At 29.0% G+C, this 10,037-nt stretch overlaps 1 long non-coding RNA gene across 1 annotated transcript; it reads right to left on the bottom strand.

Moving 5' to 3' along the window:
* Window positions 1-1,755: 1,755 nt before the first annotated feature.
* On the bottom strand, window positions 1,756-4,720 carry LOC114411587. The gene is made up of 8 exons (XR_003666492.1): window positions 4,101-4,720; window positions 3,947-4,006; window positions 3,766-3,851; window positions 3,475-3,589; window positions 3,325-3,381; window positions 3,154-3,228; window positions 2,378-2,492; window positions 1,756-2,254 (listed from the first exon to the last, which is right to left on the bottom strand). It is a non-coding gene; the product is annotated as an uncharacterized LOC114411587 (long non-coding RNA).
* Between the last annotated feature and the right edge of the window lie 5,317 nt (window positions 4,721-10,037).

Raw genomic sequence — 10,037 nt, 5'->3', positions numbered from 1 at the left:
TCATTTTACTCGAAAGTGATGCTTTGTCTGGCAGGGGTCCACCAAAAGCGTAAACCGTTTTTTCCACTGCAAAAGGGATCATCACCTCTGATTCCCAGGTTTCCGTCTATTCGGCGTCACCATGTGGTTCTGGAACCACCTTTTCTCCATCATTCCTGACTGTAAAGCGTTGCCACTTCCCAGCAAACGGAACTGCTTGTCCTTGCGACATTGTAAGAAATCTGAAAAGGGATGATTCTTGCGAAGGGTTTGGTAACTGGTGGAATCAGTGAGTAAGAGCTTGGATTCACGAAGAACAGTGGCAAAGTTCAGAGATACGGTGAGGTTGATGATGAAAGGAATAACAAGTATCTAAAAATAAGAAAGTTTCGCCGGAGATAATGGATACGAATTAGAAGAAGAAGGGTTTCGGAAGCAAGGAAGAAGAAAGGTTTTGGAAGCAAAGAAGCTGAAGGGGTTTTTCTGAGGTTCTCTGCACTATTTATGGAGTTTCACTTTAAAAAGGGAAAAACAATATAATAATAATCAATTGTCGAAAATCAATCAAATCAGATTTCCCTCCGACTTCCTAGCGTGACACGTGTCCCACTCTGCCTAGAAAAGTGGAATTAATGATGGGTAGTGGGAAATCGAGGCGACGGTTACCAGTAAACGTGCCATCATGTCGCCGTTTCAGGAAAACTGGTAGAAGAAGAGAAAAAAAAATGTCAACTTCTCATTTTCCTTCGATCTCGAATCGAAGCAGACATTTTTTGGGGGCAATTTGTTAGCCCATATTTTTGATGAGCTAAAAATATGCTCTAAATACGAATTTTGTCAGATTCTGTTCGAATCGAAAAGAAAGAAGAGTCTATTGAAAAGGATTCACAGGTTCAAGGAAGTATTTACGAAGTATAAGGCTAAGACAAGAAAGAGGGCTTCGAACCATTGGGCGAATCGAGCTGGCATATGGTCGAATCGAAGTCAAGGCAACAAGATTTCTGGACTTAGCGCAATTTCTGACAAAACTCCACAAAATTAGTTCGACTTCGAGCGACATGGATAACCGTTCTAAGGAGCAGTTATGTGCATGCAAGGTGCACGTAGCAGGACACTTGGCATTAGGATAGTGTTCGACCGTTAGGGCAGTTTAATTTCGAATGTCTATATATAGCAGTTTTTTAGGCAGATTTCAAGGTCGCAAATCATTTCTACAAATCCTTATACACTCAAAGTACCCAGCGCAGAAAGAAACGAGTACGCAAGGATAATGTATGATTGTGAACCATTCTAAGTTTCTGTAAACTTTACATTTCGAATGCAATGCAATTTACGTTTCATTTTATATAATTCCTATCTTTTAAATGGTTCATTCGATCGAATGAACTCGTTGAGCCTTTAAATTCTGCAATTTACTTTCCCTTGTCAGTTTACTTCCAGCATTTTGATTCTTTCAAAGAATTTTGCTTTCTGCAAACCTCAGAACCAATAAAGGTTTGTTACAATGATGAACATTCAAAGCTTTACATTTAAACGCAAACACACAAATGACATGCTCCTGAGATTCACTAGTTGATCTCGCAAGCAATTAACTTAGACTAGCGGTTGTTTACCAGATTTCAGCGTAAACAATTGTACATCCATTTTTAGCATGGAAAATTAGTAATTCATATCTACAGAGAGTTAGAAAGAGAAAAGTATAGATATAATAAATGAGATAATGTAATAGGAGTAGTGAGATAAAGAGAAAATGTGTTTCTGAAAAACACATTCACCTTAAAAAAAAGTCCGCTCATCATTAATTGTATGAACAAGTGTAAATAAATTCTAGTAAAGCAGCAAGAAGAAAAACACAAAAAAGTAATATAAACACAAAGTTAATGAAGCAAATGTCTGAGATAAACTGTGAAACTAAATTACGTATCTGTATTAGAGGCATTAGGTGATATGAATAAAGGAATGCAATGTAAGAAATAATATAGGTAGTCACTTGCCTCTCAAATCTCAATATTCTGCCTTTTGCTCTCAACCTGTGTGGTTGTCACAATTACCATTGGATGTGACCATGAAGTGTTACCGCATTTGAAGAAAAGAGCTATTTGCAGCTCACTTGTTGAGACAGAGTGAGTTTCTTCAGAATGTATTACAAAATTTCAGGCATTCTATTTGTACAACCTTATGCAGAGTCAAAAAATATATCAATGGGAAGCCCCTTTCCACCAATTCCATTCCAGGGCAAAATAACCTATCAATTTTGTAAAGCTCTATTCAATTCCTGCATTAACATAGATATATAGCAAAAGAAAATGGTAAATCATTTCCTTACAACTTCAAATTTAAAAGAATAAGCTTGGAGAAAAATAAAAAAGAATCCGAAGAAGCAGAATGGTAGAAATACCTTGGCAGCTCTGGTTGTAGCTCTAGACCAACGGAAAATGGCAGTTTCATGTTTCTCAATGTCAAAGAAAGATATAGAGTTGTCCTTGAGTTCAGCAAAATCTAAGAGCTTCTACCTATGTATTAAAACAAAAAGATAAAATTAAAACTCATTGAGAGTTTAGAAAGAAGGACAGAGGTTCTCATTATAGTAAATAAAGTACCAGCTTTGTTCAATAAGAATTGCACAATTTATCTTCAATTTGAGCTGTTTAACTCCTTTTGGATGTTTATTTTTCTGACAGTGACTTTTCTACCAATTGATGACTTCTTTTTCTGCTAATGACCATTTCAGCAGTGACTTTTCTATTGGATGGTGATTTTATTCTCACCATTCTTCAGGTGATTGGACTTGGTTATGACTCACTCTAGCTCCAAATATAATTCACAATCACAGATCATATTTCCAAGTTTTTTGGGTCTCCTAAGTTTTTATACTGTATGTTATAGAAGTTTAAGTTCTTGCAGAGTATAACTGATTGCTGGGAAATTTCTTCTAATGATCACCCAAAAACCATGTAACTTAAATATTTGTAATAAAGAGTCTAATAGCTTGAAAAGAAGAAAAAATTAATATCTAAATTATTTGAAATATTTTCCATTTGGCCACAACTCAAGTATAGACAGTACTTAGGTCCAGTTAGGTCTTACATTTAACTAAGCAATAACACAAGGTTAATTTCACATTAACATTACCATGTACATGGGATTGCCATTTATAATGTAAGTGACAATTACCTGGACACCCCACATATAAGGGTGAGCCTGGGGACTTGATGCCAAGAAACCATGTGGAGCTATAGGAGAATATGCCTACAAAATAAGGGAGTTGGGTAAACCAAAATCCAATCTTGACAATAACGAAAATGATAAGCCATTAATGCCAACAAAGACTGTTTCAATAAAAACCTGAAAGCCAGGCCACTCAGGATTAATTGTTCCACTGCTGGTGGTCGAAGACTGCTCCTGGGAAAGAAAAAACAAATGCTTTTGGCATCACACAAAAACTACCGACCATTAACCATCAACACAGATAGAAGAAAAGAAAAACAGTTAGACCTGTGACGTAGGTGGTGGTGGCGGTGTCTTTGACTCCTTCTCTTTTGGAGTTTTATCCATCTCACTGCTGCCCATACTTTTATATCAGTATCTTAAAAATATACATTAAACCATCCTGCACCAAACATAACTAATCTACTTTAGCCAAAACAATAGGAGGATCATGACTACTCAAGATAGAAGCAGGTTTCTCATTCTGCAGAAATAGATATTCCAGAAAACCATCAATTTGCATAATCTTACCATATAAATCAAAGGGAAACCCCAAAAATTAAAGGTTAACAAAATTACCTCCTGTTCTTCTCCTCATTGGCATCTACTTTAGCCAAAACAATAGGAGGATCATGACTACTCGAGATAGAAGCAGCTTTCTCATACTACAAAAACAGATATTCCAGAAAACCATCAATTTGCATAATCTTAGCATATAAATCAAAGGGAAACCTCAAAAATTAAAGGTGAAGAAAATTACCTCCAGAGCAAGGTTCTTACAGTGGCTAGTTGTTCTCCCACACCTCACAGATCTGTGAACCTAGAGTTCCATTAATGGAACAAAAAAAAAACAAAGGGTAAATGAAATGAAATTCAGAACCTGCAAATATCAACTCATTAAAACACATTATTACATTTTCTGATTAGTTCATTATAGGGATTTCATGGGGCTTCTCTTTTATTAGATTGTATATAGATGCTTCTTCCTGCATCATCTTGTAAATGGAAAACTGTGACGACCAGAAACAATCAAAGGCAGGCCATTAGTTACAAATCAAAATGCTCATGCAAGTTCCAGAGTCAGCAACAAAGCAAGCACAAACATGCATAAAATAAAATAAAGCACAAAGAAAGAAACTCGCCTGCTGGATGTTTTTTCGTGGACCACCTTGCAAGCGGGAAAATCAGAAAGAAAACAAAAACAAAGCGAGAAAAATCAGTAAGGAAGGAAAAACATGAAACAAACAACTATAACATTGATTCTATAACTTAAAATGTATAACATTGAGAAACGAAAAGCAAACATCCATGAGAACATCAAAAACACCAAACAAACAACCATGACTTACTAGGAAAACATCAATAAAAGGAAGTAATAGTCAAAACTTCTCCGCTCAACAAAAGATGGACAACAGCAAAGGGACCAAAAACACAGAAAAAACGAAAAGTTAATATGCATGAGAATGAAAAGAAAACATGCATGAGAACAACAGGAAAAACAAAACCTCGTTTGCCGTCAAAAGTAAAGATGGAAGAGATCAACGGGAGCAGGTGCAAACAACATGACGGGAGAAGGCTGAAAAATTAGGCACGTGGGAGCCAATTATTAAGTGGAATTAAATGTGGAGTCGAAATCCGCCAATAAAAAACAACACTGATTGGACAACAAAACAAAACGGAAAAAAGGAGAGACAAAATGACAAAAAAACTAAAAAAAAATGTCACCTTGTCAAACTCTCATGCATGAATATTATAGGGATTTTATTTTATATAAAAGACTCATTCTTTAAATGAACATTAATATCTTAGAGGATTAATTTTTTATTTTGGGTCAATAAATATGTTTGATTTTTAAAAAAAAAACAAGAAAGGAAGCTGGGACAAATGTGATAGTGAAGAAAATTGAATTAGAATACTTGATGACATAAATGAAACGGTTGAGTTAAGGAGAAGCAACGCCGCCCATGCAGAATCAATTGATGACATAATGTGGATCTTCAGCTATTCCATTTTTAATTCATTTATTTGCTAATTCCCGCCCTTTTTGTATTTATTATCATATCATTTCTTTGCCTTTTGCATTAATGTTCTTATCTCTGACTTTTTTTAATAAACTTTATATTTGTAACATGCACTATGCAAAATGTGGGTCTTGTGACATTCCTGGTGGTCTTGTGAAGAAATCCAAATCCAGTAGACGTCTGCTTTATTATGTCAATAATCCATAATAATTATCATATATTTTTATGTAATGTGAACTCCTATTTTCATAATAATTATATTATTTTATATATTTAATTGATTGTATTTTAAGTAATTTAATTAAACGAGTCTTTTAGATTATTAAACAGATGTAATATAACTTTAATAAGTGAATATCATTATTAGTCTGGTGTAATGAGAATTTTAGTAAAGTTAATATATACAAAATATTAATTATGGTCTCCACTATATCAATAAAAGTAAAAATAAGTTAAGTCACATCAAAATTTATTAGGCTCGATTATGTTTGATAAAATAATTGAAAAATTAATTAAAAGTTAAAAATATTAATTGATAGTTAAAAATTTAAAGTTTTTAATCTAACTTATTAAATCAAGTAATCAATAAAATTATATATTGAGGTAACTGAAAAATATAAAATTACGAACATATTTATATGATATTTTTATATAAATTTTTATTTTATTTAATGGATAAAAATATATTTTGAGATATTATATTTTTAATTTTTAAAATTAATTTAAAACTCTTATAATTTTTAATTTATAAATAAATCTTTTCATTACATTTTGAGTTTTAATTATTACATTTTATTATATCATTATTCTACTATTAATCTTATATTATATCTTAAAATATTTTTAATCAAGTTTATAATAAAGTAAAAAAAATTTATAAGTAGATATTATATTTTTATTATATACGTTAATTAACATAATAGTTTAAATATATGGTCTAATATAAGATTATTTTAAAAAATAATAAAACATTAATTTATTTAAAAAGATTATAATAAAATTAAATAAATATTTTAAAGATAAAAAAATATAAAAACTTATAAGTTAATATTTTAAAAAATATTACTTTAAGTATCGTTTTTAAAATGTTATAAATTATTAAAAAAAACTTATTTATAAAATACTTGAATGAATTTTTTAACTTAAAAAAATTAAAAATTAATTAAAATAACTTATCAAATATAACCTTAACATTATTTGTTTATTTATTACATTTCTTTAGTATGACTTACATAAAAATATAACCTAATATGTAAGTTTATTAATGGTCTATTTTTTATAGTTTAACTTTAAGACGTAGATGAAAATATATGTACCCACACACTTTAATACTTTACTTTGATATTAGAATTATTATTTAACTTATCATCACATTTTATCTTTCCATTCACACGAGAATTCCATCTTAACATTTTTTTAATGCCTAAACAACCTTCTATAAGAGCTCGATAAAATTCTTTGGCTATTCTCAAATTGCTTAACTTTAAGAAGTAACATAAATAACTGATTTAGAGCTGCTCTAATAAATTTATACCATAAAACTTATTAAAATAAGTTAGAAAATTACTTTTATTTATTCATAGTTAGAAAATTACTTTAATAAGTCGTACAAAAAAAAACTTATTACAATAAGTTAAAGAAAATACTTATATGAATCATAGATTATTCTTATAAATCATAGATTATGACCAAATGTGCCTTCGAATATTGTTTGAATTAAAGTTCAGCACACGTGACCAAATTTGACCTTTCAAGAATTTAAAAATAATTAAATTTATTTGGATTCAGTTCTATGAGAAGGTGCCCTAATATCCCTGTTAATTGGGGCACCGCGAGAAGGACAGAGGCTCACTCTCATCTCATGCATTTGTGTTTTATATCCGCTTTTCCAACTCACCTAACCCACACAAACAATCAGTTATCAACATTTTCTAAACCAGTTTTAGATTTAGATTCAAGGTATTTGCGTTAAATATTTTGAACGGAACATTTGTTGCTTATAGTAATTTTATTTGGCTCAAAGCCTCAAACTAAACTTTCCTATATTCTATAGAACAAAACCTTCCAGAAATACAAAACGCTTCATGTCCAGTCCCTTATATATAGTAGCATTTTTTTATACCACTCACATATATATAGTCGCATTTTGAAATGAGAAAAGGGAACAAGTAAAATAATAATAAATATTATTTGGAATATAACATTTTTAAAAAGTTCGAAGAGAAAAAATAGTAGCAACTAATGTAGATAATTTAAATAAGGAGTATGTTTTTAAAAATCATTAACACCGTAGTAAGCATATTTATTTTTTAAATTGTCGGACATCAACCTATTAATGCGTTACGGATATTATTAAAAAAAAAAAACTCTTACGAAGAAGTAAGCTTGTACGCGTATTTAATCTTACTTTTAGTGAATTAATAGCAAGATGTAGTTTAAATTAGATAGGTAAATGCATTTTATTGGTGCATACAGAAAAAAAAAGTATTAAAAACATTATAATTTCAACTGGATTTAATTGATGAATGTTATTTAATATTTTATTAACTAAGCGCCCATTTTCCCTATATAATAGACATACTAAAAATCTAGTAAAAACAAACTGGTTAAACGTTGCTAATTCGTGAATTTTTACGTAAAAGCTGCAATCAATTACTGTGGCTATTTTTTTTTCTTTCAAAATTCCTTATTTTTTATTTTTAAAATTATTGTTTAACTAGTAATATCAATACACATTTAATATTCATAATGTCAATTTGCATAAAAAAAATCATAACATGTAGCAATTTTGCAACAATAGTTTTATTCATGAGTGCCTTGAAAATATTTGTTATAAATATAAATATATAATACAATAAAATTTATTAACAAATATAAACACCCGTTAACATTTCTGATAAGTCATTGTCCTTCATCGGCAACGACTTTGGGGTATGCATCAAAGAAACTTGTGGCCAATATAGTCAGTGGTCAACAATCAAGCAGTAATAAATGTTGTATAACAAAGCAGAAGCTTACGTCTGCTTTATAACTTGTTTCTTCCTACTCTATAAATGTGTTCATAATAAATAATTAAATAGGTTTTTTTATGCATAGGAAAAAAATATAAATTTATAAAACTTACTGTTCAACCAATAAATTCTCAGATAATAATTAAATTGAATATGTTTAGTTATTCATTTAGGCATTATAATTACACAAATTTTATAATTTAATTTCTATACTTAAAAACAATCAATTTTAGTTCCTCCATAGCTACATTTTAATCCTTTTAGTGATTATAATATCTTTATCATTTTTGGTCCATACCATATAATTTCATAGGAACTATAAGAGATTTTTATACAAGGACTAGAATAAATAACTTTTATATTTGGTAAAATGAACTAATAAGTGTGTATAAGGCTTTTGGGGGGAGTCTATAAATTTTTTTGAATAACTTATAAGTTACTTTGGTAAAGATGAATCTTATTTAATACACAAATTTATTTTAGTAGTATTTAACTTATTTTTATAAGCTACTTAAAGTGACTTGACTTATGAAAATAAGTCAGCTGGTAAGCTACTATTTTTTTCTTCTTCTCAATTTTATCTTCACTAATTTGTTAGAATTTTTTTTACTTTTTTATTCAATTTAAAAATCTTTTACCTATTTTCACATTCTCATATATTTATGATAATCAATTCTTCTATTGATATTGTTACACCATTGGTTAATATGTTTATGATAATTAATTCCTCTATTGATATTGTTACACCATTCGTTAATATGTTTATGATAATCAATTCCTCTATTGATATTGTTACACCATTCGTTAAGGTTCAAAATTAATTGAATCATATGAATTTTATAATTATTTGGTTGACTTGTATCTAGTTATTAATAAAATTAAATATTAAAAAATGATTTTGAACCAGTATAAGCTTATTTAATTTAATTGTACTTTAAAAAAATGATTTAAAATAATAATTAGTTGATTAAAAATTTGATTTTAAACAATGATTAAAATCAGTAAACCTTTACCGTTCTTTTATATTATAAAATATTTTAAAAATATTATCCTATTTTTTAAGATGAAAAATTATTAGAAATAAATTCAAATATTATAAATATTAAATATACTCTTTTACATCATTTGACAAGTATCAATTAACTTTACCAAATACTTTCCAACTACCTTTAAATTTGTAGCTCCTAGCTTATGATCTTTTAGTTAACTTATAAACTTTCAACTAGTTTATTAGCTAGTTTTCCAAAATATATCATTTTGAAAACTCACATGTAATTGAATTGAAAATGTTTAGTAAAATTAGTTGATACATATAAATTTTCATAAAAAGATATAATAATTATTTGATTAAAAAAGATAAAAAATATTTTCAAATAAATTAACAACGATGAAAAAAAATTATAACTTCTAAGCTAGCTTATTTTTATAAGCTATTAAAATAAGCTTGTGTGGCAAACAAAACTAACTTATAAACTCCTAAAGTATCTTAGCAAACATATAACTATAATTATAAAAATTAAATAAGTAATTAAATATAATTAATACATAGATTCAAATTGTCAATATCGAAGTACAAACAAGGAAAAACAATTAAACTTTGTTTTCAATAAATTAAAACATTTTTTATCCACAGAACCTCATCTTCCTATTTGGTAGTTGTGAAATATACAACATGCAATAATTCCACCACAACAACAAAGATTTATACAAATAAATGGAAAATGATATTCAGCAAAAGTGTTAATGGTGCCTAATAGCAAAAGCTCAGATAGTACGAAATCTAGTCGACTCTCCACCATATATAATCGACAATGCTGTC

Source organism: Glycine soja, chromosome 5 (assembly GCF_004193775.1).
Source record: "Glycine soja cultivar W05 chromosome 5, ASM419377v2, whole genome shotgun sequence".
Lineage (NCBI taxonomy): Eukaryota > Viridiplantae > Streptophyta > Magnoliopsida > Fabales > Fabaceae > Glycine > Glycine soja.
Note: the sequence above shows the minus strand (reverse complement) of the source record. Positions and strands in the feature narration are given on the sequence as shown.